Raw genomic sequence first — 15,555 nt, 5'->3', positions numbered from 1 at the left:
AAGGTTGCTGCTTCATCTGGAAACTGAACGAACGAGCTTTTCCACCAAATATTTCATTTAGAGGAAATGACGACAACTCGTATGTGCGAGTTAATTTTTATCTACTTTCGCGAGTCATGAATCGCAACGATTACGAACGATTGGCGATTGGGGATGTTTTCTCGGAAGGGTGCTTTTTCGATGCAATCGATGATACCTTTTCCAATCAGTGACCATCTTTTTGATTTGACATAGCTTCTAGGAGGAACTCGACTAGGGTTGGACGATCAGTTGTCAGGACATGGAACCGAGAAATTTCAGAAAATCGACGCACCTTGCGTTCAGAGTGTCTTGCGAACTTCTGATACCTGTTGAACGAAACATTAGGCATTGTTTTAACGTAGAGTTTCACACAGGGGATATCGTCCGAGATAGTTCTTTTTCCACGGATCTTTGACATTTTCTCGCGCGGAGAGTTAGAGAAGACTTGGGAAATATACAACAGTTTGCGGTCCGATTCGCGATTAAGACGCTCGCAACACGGACGACGCTTTGAACCAGTTTCTGGAAAGCATCCTGGAGGTAAGTTTTCTTACTGTTGGGAGAACCTCGAGAAGTTACTCGTCCGAGGCGAAGGCGTGGGTTTGCGCACGGAACGATGGTACCTCCCGGAGTAGCTGGACGAGGATCGATTTATTGCTTAAAACAATTAGGAATTACGCGCGGAAGTAACGATATTTCCGCGGTGTAACTTTCGCAACTTTGTCGCGAACTTCCAGGTATCCGAGTGTTTTCTTGTCCGGATCGTGTATACTAATGGGTATCTACGCCTGTGACCCCACGGTTCCGAGAATCACGAACCAGAAGAGTATCTATCCACGGTATTCACTGCCATCGGAGTATTTGCCACCGAGTGTAAATTCCGTAACGCTTATGAGTATCTACGCCTATCGTAACCCTATTGATTTAAAGATCACGAACTGTGAAAGTATATATCCCATAGTATATATACCACCGCTATCGAAGATCTTGCCGTTGACTATAAATTCTGTAGCGTTGGTGGGTACCTGTGTTTGCAATGATCGATGCAAAGATTACTGGAAAAGCATCTATTTTCTAGTATTCACCGCTACCGGGAGCTGTAACTCGGAACAAAACTATCATCGTATTCGAATCGTCGATGCTCTAGACTCTGCTCTCTATAATCTATGCAAAGTTCCACGCCATGGAGCTCGTACATCCAGGGGCTAGTTCCTATCAGTTTGACGATTAGGATAAAAAAAATTTATTCAGTTTTATTCTACGATCAGAAAATTTGACCCTAGAAGAGTTCTCCTGTTGCATTCGAATCATCGAGCCCTTGGATTCTGGTCTCCAGCATTTGTACAAAATTCTGTATCTTAGAGTTCACGAATCCGGAGACTTGTATCTACTACCTTGACGATTAGGGTATTACAAATAAAAAATTGTGTATTCTCTATTATCCTACAACCAGAAGACTTGCCTCGGAAAGTCTTCTCGTTGCATTCGAATCATCGAGGCCTTGGACTCTGGGGTCCCAGTACCTGTACAGAATTCTACACCATAGAGTTCATAAATCCAGAAGCTTATACTTCACCTTGGCGATTAAGGTATTACAAACAAAAAATTATCTACTCTCTACTATTCTACGATCAGGAAGCTTGACCTACAAAGTCCTCTCGTTGTATTCGAATCATCCAGATCTTGGACTCTAATGGCCAGCACTTGTCCAAAATTCTACACCATAGAGTTCATAAATCCAGAGACTTCTATCTATCACCTTGCCGATTAAGGTATTACAAATAAAGAATTGTCTACTCTCTACTATTCTACATCCAGAAGACTTGCCTCAGAAAGTCCTCTCGTTCCATTCGAATCATCCAGACCTTGGACTCTGGTATCCAGCAACTATACAAAATTCTACACCATAGAATTCATAAATCCAGAGACTTATACCTATCACCTTGCCGATTAATGCATTACAAATAAAAATTGTCTACTCTCTACTATCCTACATTCAGCAGACTTGCCTCAGAAAGTCCTCTCGTTGCATTCGAATCATCCAGATCTTGGACTCTGGTATCCAGTACCTGTACAAAATTCTACACCATAGAATGCATAAATCCAGAGACATACCTATCACCTTGACGATTAAAATATTACAAACGATCATCTAGTCCCTACTAATCCACAACAAGAAGACCACAATAGTTAACGCTCCACAATAGTTCTCTCGTCGTGTTCGCCTCGCCTAGGACGGGTCACAATAGACCCCGACACCGAAATCTCCACCCACCGCAAAGAAATCTCCTCTCGCCCGATCCTTGGAAGACTCCCTCGCCATTCCATGGTACATTTTCCGGTCCCGGTCAGCGCGAGTACCGCGTCGAGGGAAACTTCGATTCGCCTAGAATAACCGTTATCCTCCGTAACCACGGATTCGCCGCGAACACGAGCGTACCTCCAGGGTAATTTTTCCCGGTAATTTTTCGAGGGCAGGAAACGACGACGGGGGGCGAAATTTCATCGTTGCGCGGACCGCCGCTTTTAAAGAACGTTAATTGCGTGATTTTAAATTTTAATCCCGCCCGGCACGAGAGACTGGCGAATTCGGGGTGCAGGGGGGAGGGTTTGCAGCAGCAGCAGCTGTACACACGTTGATTTTTCGAAAGACAGGCGACGCGCATCGGTTGACAATGTTTAATTTGACGGGCGATCGATCCACCCGAACCTCTCCCCCTATCACCGCTACCCCCTCCCTCCACCATCGTGGTTCGTTTTATTTCGTATTACGCGATTTTGAATTTTAATTCCGCATAATAGCCGGTCGTTGTTAATTTTTGAAGGACAGCAGGGGCGTGTCAATCGTCCGGACCGACGGAACAATCGAGCCTGCCCGGGTGAGGACACCCTACATCGATTTCACGGTATCGTTAAAATCACCCCGGCAAAGAGGAATTCATAGAATTAATCGGACACGACGTGCCGACGTCCGTTCGTCCGTCCATCCATCCAGGAGCGGTGTTCGCTCCGCGTGCGTCCAACGAACACGAAAAGGAACGAAGGATCGAAAATTTCGTTCGATGCTCCACCGACGATGCACCCTCACCTGTTCGCGCGTTACAACGTCGTTGCTACCGTGTCGGTGGGAATCGAGTCTTGTTTCTTTCTTTTTTTTTTTTTTTATTTCCTTTCTTTTTCTCTTTTGTTTCGTTCCCGAGGAAAAAATCAACGAACTTATCGATTATCGCGCACCAGTCGCGGTAAATTAGCCATCGACGCCCGGGTCTTAACGACGCGTTAAGTGACGTTTAAAAACGACGTCGTCGTCGTCCTCGGCTCCGGGGCTTACCCGTTCGCCCCGTTACAACGGGGGCTGTGAAGGAAGGGTGGCTTTCCATAGCTATTTTCGATCTCCATGGACCGGGGGCCAAGAAACGGAAGGGTTGAACCGCCACGGTTCGCGGCAGTCGTTTTAAATGCATAAATAACGAGGCGCGGCCTGTTAGCGGAACGAACTCGGGACGGTGTTGCGACACGGAGCGGATTTTACGGTTTCTCGGTTCTTCTCGACGAAGATACGGATAACAATCGTTTCTCGCGTGGTTCGAGAACGCGTCGAGAAATCTGCTCGAAGACGCGTCGAGAAATCTGCTCGAAGACGCGTGGTTCGAGAACGCATCGAGAAATCTGCTCGAAGACGCGTCGAGAAATCTGCTCGAAGACGCGTGGTTCGAGAACGCGTCGAGAAATCCTCTCGAAAACGCATCGAGAAATCTGCTCAAAGACGCGTCGAGAAATCTGCTCGAAGACGCGTCGAGAAATCTGCTCGAAGACGCGTCGAGAAATCCTCTCGAAGACGCGTCGAGAAATTCTCTCGAAGACACGTCGAGAAATCTGCTCGAAGATGCGTCGAGAAATCTGCTCGAAGACGCGTCGAGAAATCTGCTCGAAGACGCGTCGAGAAATCTGCTCAAAGACGCGTGGTTCGAAAACGCGTCGAGAAATCCTCTCGAAGACGCGTGGTTCGAGAACGCGTCGAGAAATCCTCTCGAAAACGCGTCGGGAAATCTGCTCGAAGATGCGTCAAGAAATCTGCTCGAAGACACGTCGAGAAATCTGCTCGAAGACACGTCGAGAAATCTGCTCGAAGACGCGTCGAGAAATCTGCTCGAAGACGCGTCGAGAAATCTGCTCGAAGACGCGTCGAGAAATCTGCTCAAAGACGCGTGGTTCGAAAACGCGTCGAGAAATCCTCTCGAAGACGGATCGAGAAATCTTCTCGAAGACGCGTCGAGAAATCTTCTCGAAGACGCGTCCGCTCGCGACGATCCACGCGCTTGTACGCGAAGGTCGAATTTTCGCGTGGATTTCCACGACGTTTACGCTCGTCGTACACCGTGTTCTCGAACCGGAGTCGACGCCACCGCTCTCCGAATTACGCATTCAGGGGATCGCCTCGTAAACTCGCAATTTTGGATTATCGCGCGCCGGATCTCTCGCGGCCCGATCGACGCTCGATCTTCGACGGAACCGCTCCGAAAATCACGGGGGAACGTTCGCGGAAAAATGAAGCGGTTCTGAGCCGGAACCTTTCGAACGCACTGCGGGACTACCGTGATGGTAGAGACGTAATCTTTTTTTTTTTTAGAGGAGAACGAGCTCCTTGTTCTTGGAAGACTCCCTTCTTTGCGATCTGCTCGAGTTTTATTCCAACAGTCGCGATTTATCTTCGATGAGTTTCCTTTTCGTTCTTGTTGCACGTCTGGGTCACTTTAGACCCGGTTGTAGTGTACCGTTCACGGTTTACATCGACCGCGATGACTGATGGATAAATAATAGATTGTTCGATGAGTTTGTCGTTCGATGAGCGCGAAGACTAATCGATAAATAGTAGGTTGTTCGATAAGTTTTGTCGTTCGATGAAACTTATTGTTTAACCTAATGCTGTACTGTTGGATAAGTTTTATCGTACAACTTATCGAACAACATACTATCGCTCGACAAGTGGTAATTGTAGTAACTATTCGTATAGATTTGATTAAAAATACCGTGTAACAAATGTGCACAGTATTTTTACAAGTGTAAAAATAAACATTTCATCACCAAGACGCGACAATTGTAACAAATCTGTTCGTAGATACCATTGCACAAAAAAGAAAGAAATAATAGGTGATAAATGTACCGACACGAGTGTACAATAAACGTTACATGTTTCAAATTTAAAAGAGTGTCACTTATCGACGATCACCAAATGTATTACTTCAATCTTGAATGATTCTACGGACTACTATTTACGTGAAAAAATGATACAATTTTCGATCTACCTGTACGGGTCACTCTCGACCCAGGCACCGCGTACCTCTCCACTCAACGTCCCTCTTGCGCGTCTCTTTGCTTCAAGCACCGACCAGAGAATCCATAAAGATCGAAACAGGTCTTCCGCGACACTCTCAACTTTCATCTTGCCGCATTTTCATCTTCGAATTTCACACGCTCGGAAGCTCCCCGTTCGACGATTCCGCTGATCGATCGCGGCAAGAATCAGCGTCGAGAGTCGAGTATCGAAATCGAGATAAAATCGTGGAAAATTCCCGGTTGCGAGGCGGATGGAATCGGTCGTGGCTCGCGTCAAAGGTCCCGTAATTCGGCCACGTGGTAGGGTGGTGGGTGAGCGCGCGAGTCGTGGCGCGGGTAAAAAAAAGAAAAAAGAGAAAAAAAAAACGGGGGGAAAAAAAAAGAAGAAATTGGTTCGAGGGATAATTCGGCGGGAAGCCGGGGCGGGGATCGGTGTAATTTCAGCGTGTTCGGGAGAACGATCAGGTGGCATTTGGCGGTTTGCTGGCTCGTTTAGGCGGACACAGAGACGCAGCCGGTTGTCGGGGAACCTCGTTGCGGCGACGAACACGGCGTTGTGGCTCCCTCGAGTTCCCCGTGTTCCCTCCACCTCCGGCAGCATCACCGGCAGCATCACCACCTCCGACTCTCTCTCTATCCGTCCGTCTATCCGTTCGACGCGGTCGTTGGTTCGTCTCTGTTGCTCCTCGGCCGGGAGTTCTCTCCCCTCGTATATCTGCGCAAGGAGTGAGAGATAGCGGCGAGGACGAAGAGGTTTCAGGGTGTACGCGCGTATAGTGTGGTACAGACGACGGTACAGAGCGAGCGGAGGAGAACCCACCAGCCCGCTCGACCGACCGACCGACCGACCGACCGTCGAGGGGCGAGGGGAGAGTGGAAGCCGCTAATGAGGCCGTGTGTAATTAGGGAGCTCTCGCGGCCTAATGAAGCGCTTACCTACCTTAGCTACTAACCCCCTTCGGCCCCCACGGTTCCCTCCTCGTGCCTCCTACACACCTCCGAACGGCGACCAACACCGAGGCCACGTATACCGAGGCCAAGGGGAACACACCGTGCCCCGAGCAACCACGTTACGGTTCTTCTTTCTCACCGTGAACGAACAGACCGGCGACGAACCGGCCGTGGACCACGATCGATTCCATCCTCCGCGCTTACTCGCCACCTTCTATCCGATGATCACGCTCCACGACGGGGGACACGAGAACGGAAAGTGCCGTAACTCGAGGATAAGGCTAGGGTACACCTCCGCGTCTCGAACCGAGGGAGAGAGAGAGGAGCACCCCACTCCCCTTCAGCGGGGAGGATTGAGCGGTCAGGGATGGACCGAACCTACGCGTACGGATCCTACGTGCCGGACTCGTTTCGATCGGATCGTTTCATTTTGGTAGATAACACGCGGATGATCGAGTTTGGGAGATCGATAGGATCGGTGAGATTTTCGAAGAGGGTCGATCGCGAACCGGAGAACTCTCCGCGCAGATCACCGAACGGAATCTAAGCGAGGATCCATTAAGAGCGCTTTTAAGAGCACCGGGATCCGAGGCGGTGATCGACCGCGAAGGATGCGTCCCTGGTCGTCCATGGGGGGCTAAGCGTGGGCCCCTTATCTCTCAATTCACTCAGCGAGCGAGCGAGCAGACGTTGCTTCTATCCTCCGTCGTCGTCGTCGTCGTCGTCGTCGTCGTTATCCTCTCTCTCTTTCTGCTTGTCTTTCTCTACTTCCTCGGGTTCTCCGATCTCTGACCGCGAGAGCGACCGAGAGATCGAATGGAAGAGGAAGGAGAGAACGAAAGAGAAAGAGAGAGAGAGAGAGAGGCGGAGCGACGCGGAGGGTTGAGAAGACACGGCTACCGGAATCACGACTTAGCCTTCTCCACTCTTCACGGATCGACCCGTTATCTCCCCGGCCATTTGCATATTAAACTAACTCACAACGCGCGGCATATTTCAGGGAGTGCGCGGTGTGGCGCGCGCGCGCGGGAGCACGAGCGAGCGGGAAGAACGCGAGCGCGAACAGAGGGCGCATGGAGCTGAAGCGAGAAGCTACCGAAGGGGACGACGAAGAGGTACGGGCCGAATCCAACCGACGACGACCGGCCCGGGCCTCCTTTTGCGTGCAAGCTGAACGCTTTCTTTAACGGCCAACTTGTTTCCAATATGCATTGATAAACCTGTCCGCGCGGACCGCCACGTTCGCCCTCCTATACACCCGATCGAAGATGCCTCGGCTTCTTGATTGCCGACCGGATTACTTCTTCCTCCGGGCCACTCATGGATCATCGGCTCCTCCGAGGTATTCGCGGATAAATTGCGATCGCCGCTCCTGCAATTTTCTGCCGGCGTCCAGACGATCGTTCGTCGTAGATATATATTCGCGCGGCGCAAAAGAGACCACGATGGAAATTGAGCACCTTGGGAAATTGGACGAGCGAAACGCTCTCTTGAACGCTCTCGCGCCCGCGCGCGCGCGCGCGCGTCTTTCTTCTGCTCGCTTAATCAAATAACCGAGAACCGCGCCGCACCGCGCCACCAACCGGGGGCTTATTTTTTTAGCCCCCGCTACGAGTTCTCCCTCTCCCTCTCCCTCTCTCTCTCTCTCTCTCTTTTGGTCTCGTTCCCTCCGGTTCGTTGCAGCTGCACTATCCGCTCCGCGATCGGCCTTCTCGTTTAGCGGGTGCTAACGTCGGGAAGCCGGGGTGCCAGACCCCGACGGACCCGAGCTCCGGGCAGCGACCAAACGATAACCGAATATGTTCGAAGACGGGCCGCACGACCATTATCCTTAACTTACGAGCACGCGAAACGACGGAGAAATTGAAAGAACCCGTGGCTTTCGACGCCTTCCTTGGCAGACGCGGTCGGCCTTCCCTTCGCGATATTCATCGTTCCGTGCCTTCGTGCGCTCGATTTAATAAACCGGACGTCCAAAATCGCCTCGCGAGTATCGGGAGCGGTTCGAGAAGTTTTTATCCGGCCCCCGTTTACCCGGGATCGGTCCGCGCGGAGGAACGTTCTCGGCTTTGTCTTCACCGGTACGGTATCGCGTGCTCGCTGTAAAAACGAATCGAGGATGTGGAGTGAAATTTTTCCTTGGGGGGCCTTATGCTCGAGGAAATCGATTTTGAACGTTTTCCGGGAACGGGGGTTTGTAGGGGACTTATGACGGGGGTGAATAAAATCGAGCGCGAGGAGGTCTTTCAGGACGTTAGAAATAATCTAGAGGATATAAAGAGTGGTTTGAGAAATTTTTATCGGGCCCAAAGTTACCAGGAATGGGTCCGTGCGGAGGGACGTTCGTGGCTTTGTTTTCACCGATACGGTATCGCGTGCTCGATGTAAAAACAAGTCGAGGATGTGGAGTGAAATTTTTCCTTGGGGGGCCTTATGCTCGAGGAAATCGGTTTTGAACGTTTCCCGGGAACGGGGGTTTCTAGGGGACTTATGACGGGGGTAAATAAATAATCGAGCACGAGGCTGTCTTTCAGGACGTTAGAAATAATCTAGAGGATATAAAGAGTGGTTTGAGAAATTTTTATCGGGCCCAAAGTTACCAGGAATGGGTCCGTGCGGAGGGACGTTCGTGGCTTTGTTTCCACCGATACGGTATCGCGTGCTCGATGTAAAAACAAGTCGAGGATGTGGAGCGAAATTTTTCCTTGGGGGGGCCTTATGTTCGAGGAAATTGATTTTGAACGTTTCCCGGGAACGAGAGTTTCTAGGGGACTTATGACGGGGGTAAATAAATAATCGAGCACGAGGGTGTCTTTCAGGACGTTAGAAATAGTCTAAAGGATATAGAGAGTGGTTTGAGAAATTTTTATCGGGCCCAAAGTTACCAGAAATGAGTCCACGCGGAGGAACGTTCTCGGCTTTGTTTTCACCGGAACTCATAGTATGGTATTCTCGGTGAAAAAACAAGTCGAGGATGTGAAACAAAGTTTTTCGATAAGAGGCCCCGTTGTTGGGGCACGCGTGTCTGCAGAGGACTTATCGCTTCTACTTATGTCAGGGGTGAATAAAATCGAACGCGAGGAAGTCTTTTAAGACGTTAAAAATGTTCTCGAGAATATAGATTCGAGAAACTTTTATTGGGCCCAAAGTTACCTGCAGAGTCCGCGCGAAGACTGTACCTAAATTTCATCCTCTAGCAACCTTTCAGTACCCCTAAAAACTTTCAAAATCGATTATCTCGAAAACCGTAGCTCCTATCGAAAAATGGTACTCCACCTTTTCGACTCACTTTTGCGCGATGAGTTCAACTCACGTCTTTGTCCATCTGTTACACGGTTTCCAAGATCATTCTCGAAACATCCACCGTGTTCCGAGTCTCCTCTCGCGGATGCAACCACGGTCGCTTCGAAGTCCTCCTCCGTCGGTGTCGAGCGGTCTCTCCAAAAGTGCCGCGGTGAAGCGGTATCGTCGACCTTTCCTGGCATTACGCATTCCCGTAAACGGATCTCGGTCGTTTATTGAATGTTTACTACCCGCGCGCGAATACCGCGCGGTTATTTACGACGTGCCGGCTAGCAATGGAAACCCGTGCTACGCGGAACCCCGCGCTTATGGCCGGAGGACGAATATATTACGGAATGACACCAACCGATGGGTTTCTTCGGTGCCAACTCCGGTGGCTGCGACCGGGACTTTTAACCCTCGTCGCGACGTTACGATGGCCGGATAAATTTGCGTCGGACGCTCGTTTTTCCTCTTTACCGCGGCATCGTGCTCGGGTAAGCCCCTGCGGCCAATTTGTACGATCCTCGGCCACCGATACAGGGAACTTCGATTTTCCGAGATTTCAGCCATCCAATACCGGTACCATTTACGGCTACGGGGTGCCATTTTCGTCTCGTGAAATTTCAAGCTCGGATCGGGGCTCTCTGTGTTTCCTCGAGCCTCGTCGTCGTCGTTTCGACGTAAGATTCTCCACCCGTGGTTCGCGTATCGATAACCGGTGAACATTAAGCGAGGCACCGGAACGTCGCGTCGACAATATCGGAGATCGCTTCTACTAGCTGCGCGAACAGTCGGATAAGAGCGACGCGCAACTTTTACAATGCTTCTAGAAGAGAGTCACATTTACATCCACTAGATGTACTTCAAACCTGTTCGAAGGTTAGGGTCAGCTACTCGTTTGAAAAATTCTCTATGCACGTTTCGGGTATCGATAACCCTCGATTATCAATACACGAGGTTCTATATTTCGCCATCCTTGCGATTCGTACACTTCGAGAATTATACGAAGGGTACAGATTCGAACGTACCCTGTTCTCTGGAGGTGCACTCATTGAAAATGAAAATTACTTTCCACGAGGTACATACAGACACACATACGCGTTCCTCGGGCCCATTTTCGTCATCCTGTTTTCCTTGGACGACGAGACCCAGACTTGGAGAATTGTACCAAGGGTACAGAGTCAAATGTACCCTGTTCTTTGGAGGTGCACCCATTGAGAACGAAAATTACTTTCCACGAGCGACACACAGACACAAATGTTCCTCAGGCCCATTTTCGTTATCTTGTCCTTCGTGGTCGACAAGACCCAGACTTGGAGAATTATACCAAGGGTACAGAGTCGAACGTACCCTGTTCCCTCGAGGTGCACTCATTGAAAATGAAAATTACTTTTCATGAGCGATACACACCCACACGCAGAAGTTCCTCGGGCCCATTTTCGTCACCCTGTCCTTCGTGGTTGACGAGACCCAGATTTGGAGAATTATACCAAGGGTACAGAGTCAAACGTACCCTGTTCTTTGGAGGTGCACCCATTGAGAACGAAAATTACTTTCCACGAGCGACACACAGACACAAATGTTCCTCGGGCCCATTTTCGTTATCTCGTCCATCGTGAACGACAAGACCCAGACTTGAAGAATTACACGAAGGGTACAGATTCGAACGTACCCTGTTCTCTGGAGATGCACTCATTGAAAACGAAAATTACTTTCCACGAGCGACACACAGACACACACACACACCTACACATACGTGTTCCTCGGTCCCATTTTCGTCATGCTGTCCTTCGTGAACGACGAGACCCGGAGCGGTTCGTGGACTCTGAAACTCAGCCCGGGGAACCACCGGGATACGTCTTAGGTCCGTTCGATCGCGATTCCACGTACCGGGAGCGTTCGTGGTGGTAACGACTGGGAGAAGAGAAACGCACGGTAGCCCTGGGCCCGGGTGTCTCTTTCGCGTGTAACCGAATAGCGATGCTAATCTTGTCGCGGTCCGTGGATACGTGGAACGAGAGGAGGCCTGCGTGTCTCGCAGCCATCCGTGAGCCGAGTTCGAGTTCCAGTTTCAGGGTCGAGTCTGCGGCGGTGGCGGCGGCGGTGGCGGTGGCGGCGTCGTCGTCGTCGGCGCTACTCGGGTGTCCGTTTCCAGTCCTAATACCCTTTATCGCGAATTAAGATGTTGTCGGGGTGCGGTGGTCGGGGCTTCCCCTTTCCCCGAAACGGCCAACCGCTCGATTCGCCATCGGATCCGTCGTATATCGGCCACGGGCACGGACACACCGGCCAGCGAGCGCGTGCTCCTTCCGACGCGACGTCCTCGTCCTCGAACGAACGAACGAACCGGGTTAATTATTACCGGGAACAGGCAATAAGCATCGGCCGGTATGCGATTCACCGGTCCGATTTAACGAGACCCTGGACCTCGCGGCTCGATTACTCTTCCGAGCGTGCGTGGAGCTATCTCGACGGCGAAGCGGGGAGGTTAATCGGTCGGGAACCGCGCTCGGTGAGTGAGATACGAGGTCGGATAACGCGAACGCTCGCCGAAGGTTCCTCCTCTGTCTCCACGGTGTGCACCGACGAGACTCGTGGACGTTCTTGGTCCCGGTGAATCCGCCATTGGTCCCGCGAGCGGTCACCGTGGATACCGCGCGAGACGTACGCGCGAAGGTTCGCGCGAGGAACAGGTAGAAACGACCGACCGGCCAGGTATACGCGCCTAAGTATATACAGGAGGAGGGTATTAATGACGCACGCGCGTTAACGCCGGCACGTGTTCACAATATTATTTATTATTTATGCTAAGTTATGCGGAGCCAGGCCATGGATACCATAGGCTGGCTGGCCAGCGGCCACGGTCTGCCGTACGTCTGTCGGTGGCGTCATCGCTCCGGCATATTTATATCAATTACGTGTTATTCCCGCGGCTCGGATTATTATGTAAATGGACGACGTTACCGTCGCGTCGGATGTCAGCGGAGCTGGCCACGCGTCCCGACGCTACCGATACGTACCCGCGGCGTACCCGCACCGTGCCGAACCGATCCGCTCGCATCACCACCGACCTTTCCCTCGGAACCTCTTACGCCAGAAACGATGGAATATTTACCTTAGACGGAACGATAAATCCGGCTGGGACGACACGGTAGACGACGACGCCGACGACTACCATGAATTCTCCATCGCGTCGTCTACGACACCGTAAACGACACCGGTTATCGTCCCGGTGCATCGCGACGGTACACTTTTTCAACGAGTACGGCCAACGTTGCACCGGACAATGCGATGGCGTTCACTCGCTCATCCTCTCATCGGGGAAAATTATTCCTTTCGCTCGATTACTCGATCTTCTAGGGGTTCGACTAGGTTCTCTGCAGAGCAAGTAGACTCTGTGTCGAAAGTGTACGAAAGGTGATCGAGACATCTCTGATTGGAGATGTGAATTATTTGTGTACCGTACTCATTCTTTTCTGGAGTGTATGTATGTGTGTGTGTGTGTGTGTGTGTGTGTTTAGTGCGAGATCGTGTAACAGTAGAACCCCCCCAAGTCCTAGCGAGAACTTAACATTGTAAACACGTGCTAAGAATCATTCTGTGAACTGTATAGTATTGGGTTGTTCGGAATGTCATTTCGTTCTTTTTGCGTGAAAATGAAACGCGATCTTTTTAAAGTGTGTAAACATTTTATTAAATTATAACGAAATGATTTTACGAACAACCCAATACGTGAAGGAATTAAATGTTCGAAGTGCGTGTACGAGCAATGTTGAAGGTTATTAAACTGCACCCTGCAACCACCAACTGAGACTCGTCTCCCTTGACGCAATTCGTAAAACTTGGGGTCACTGTCCCGCAGATAGAAGCGAGTTAACAGTTATGGTACCCTGAAATGATCCAATGGAAGACTTTCTGAGTTCCTGGAACTTTCCATTTCCAATTTTTCGGCAACCGATCTTCCATCCCCAACGACGTCCCTTTGCTCAGTATAACTAGCCTTACATGAATAATTGTAGGAGAGTCCAATTGTAGATTAGCTTATTATTCGTAGTTAATCGTAGCAATTAATGTAAAATCGCCAATTGCCGATACTGTGTATATTTTGGATCGCGATTACACTTACATTGTGCAATTGCTCGACTTGAAGACACTCGAGACACGTAGAATCGCTCGGGACTTAGTTTTAGCGTACAAAATTCTTAATAATTTGGTTCAATGTTCAGATATTCTTCCACACTTTAAAGTATACGTGTCTCTTCGTAGTTTGTAAAGTCGTCCTTTGCTAATGCCGGAATTGCATCGTACTGAATACGATCAACAAAACTGTATTAATTGTATAATTATTCGCGCGAATGAGTTTCCGGTATCTTTGAACTTCTTCTCATTTCTAACATTGGAACAAGGACTATACAGGTTTTTGTAGACGTATCTAATAGGTTGTTCAATAAGATTTATCGAACGACAAAATTTATTGAGCAACCTAGTACCATACTGTTCTATAGTAGTACTATAAATTCTGTTACTCTGTTCTTATAGTAGTACTATAAGTTCTGTTACTCTGTTCTTATAGTAGTACTATAACTTCTGTTACTTATAGTAGTACTATAAGTTTTATCGAACGACAAAATTTATTGAGCAACCTAATACTATACTGTTCTATAGTAGTACTATAAGTTTTGTTACTTTGTGCTTATAGTAGTACTATAAGGTTCGTTACTCTATTCTTATAGTAGTATTATAAGTTTTGTTACTCTGTTCTTATAGTAATACTATAAGTTTTCTCAAACGACAAATCTTATCGAACAACCAAGTATATCTCTTGTCTACCAATATGAATGCCTTTGTCTACAAATTTCCAAATTTACGAATACTTCTACCCAACTTCTGCCTTCGTTCATCTATCAATGATGAATCGTTCCATGTCAATACACCCTCATCTTTCTCTTTTCTTTCTTTCGATTCTGTGTACCTGCCCTCTGTTCACACATTTCAAATTTGTACGCCGTGTTTGGAACGTTCTTTGTACACCATTTACCAAAAGGCGTCAACCTGTAAATAAACTAATAAAAACAATAACGAGTGTACGCGTGTACGCAGAGATACGTCTGTAATACACAAAAGCCCAAGACCCAGCATCCGAATCGTTTCTTTCCTTTGATAATAGATTTACCTTGGCTGGTTCGGCTAAGTAAATCAGCAACCGGATAATTGTTCCCACACTGCTTGCCGAAGCAAGTTACGAATGAAACTATCCGTAATCTTGCGCCTCGGGTACCGAATGGAACACTAAAATACTAAGACTCGGAGTGTACTTTCGCCGCTTGAAAATGTGAAAAGAGTCTCTCTCGCAGCAGCGTGTCCTCAGAAGCGGTACCCGATCGTTCGTCCCAGCGACTTGCGTGAAAAATCCGTCGAGAAGTGGACTGGACTCGTCGGGTTTTCGGTTTTGATAAAACGCCTAAACATCAATCGGTCCCGAAAACTGCTCCGTAATTCGAGTTTAGCGAGCGTCCGGGTAAAGTTTGGTCCTCCGGTGGCCGGAGACAGGCCCTCGGGGATGTCGGGTCAATAGATGACCGGTGGTGGGTAGATGGAGGTCGGCCGCGGGGATGAGGGGGCGGTGGTTCTGGTAGTGGGTAGAGGGTGATGCATCCGCTGAATATGTATGAGGCTCGCGACACCCCGTAGCACACCGAGAGACGACCCGAACCACCGCTATCTGTGGGTGATAGTGGGTATGCTGTATGTCTCGTAGGGGTCTGCGGGCGAGCTGCGCGGTGGAGCTGCGAGAGATGCCGGGCTTTCGAGGGGGTTAGAGGGGCTTTCAGGGGGGGAGGAGGTTCGGCTGGCTGGTGGTTCCGTGGCTGCGAGAGCTTATATCGCAAGAACCAACCCCAATGGAAACTCGAGCCTCCGAGGAGCCTCACCCATCGTGCACGCTCTCGTGCTAGCCGGTGC

At 49.6% G+C, this 15,555-nt stretch overlaps 1 protein-coding gene across 1 annotated transcript in view; it reads right to left on the bottom strand.

Annotated features, from left to right (window-relative positions):
- Positions 1-15,555, bottom strand: part of LOC143147565 (uncharacterized) — a 320,816-nt gene that overhangs the window by 265,875 nt on the left and 39,386 nt on the right. The gene's annotated exons all lie outside the window — the stretch shown is intronic.

Source organism: Ptiloglossa arizonensis, chromosome 1, assembly GCF_051014685.1.
Source record: "Ptiloglossa arizonensis isolate GNS036 chromosome 1, iyPtiAriz1_principal, whole genome shotgun sequence".
In the NCBI taxonomy this organism is placed as follows: Eukaryota; Metazoa; Arthropoda; class Insecta; order Hymenoptera; family Colletidae; genus Ptiloglossa; species Ptiloglossa arizonensis.
The sequence above is the reverse complement of the archived record's forward strand: the minus strand, read 5'-3'. Positions and strand labels throughout refer to the sequence as shown.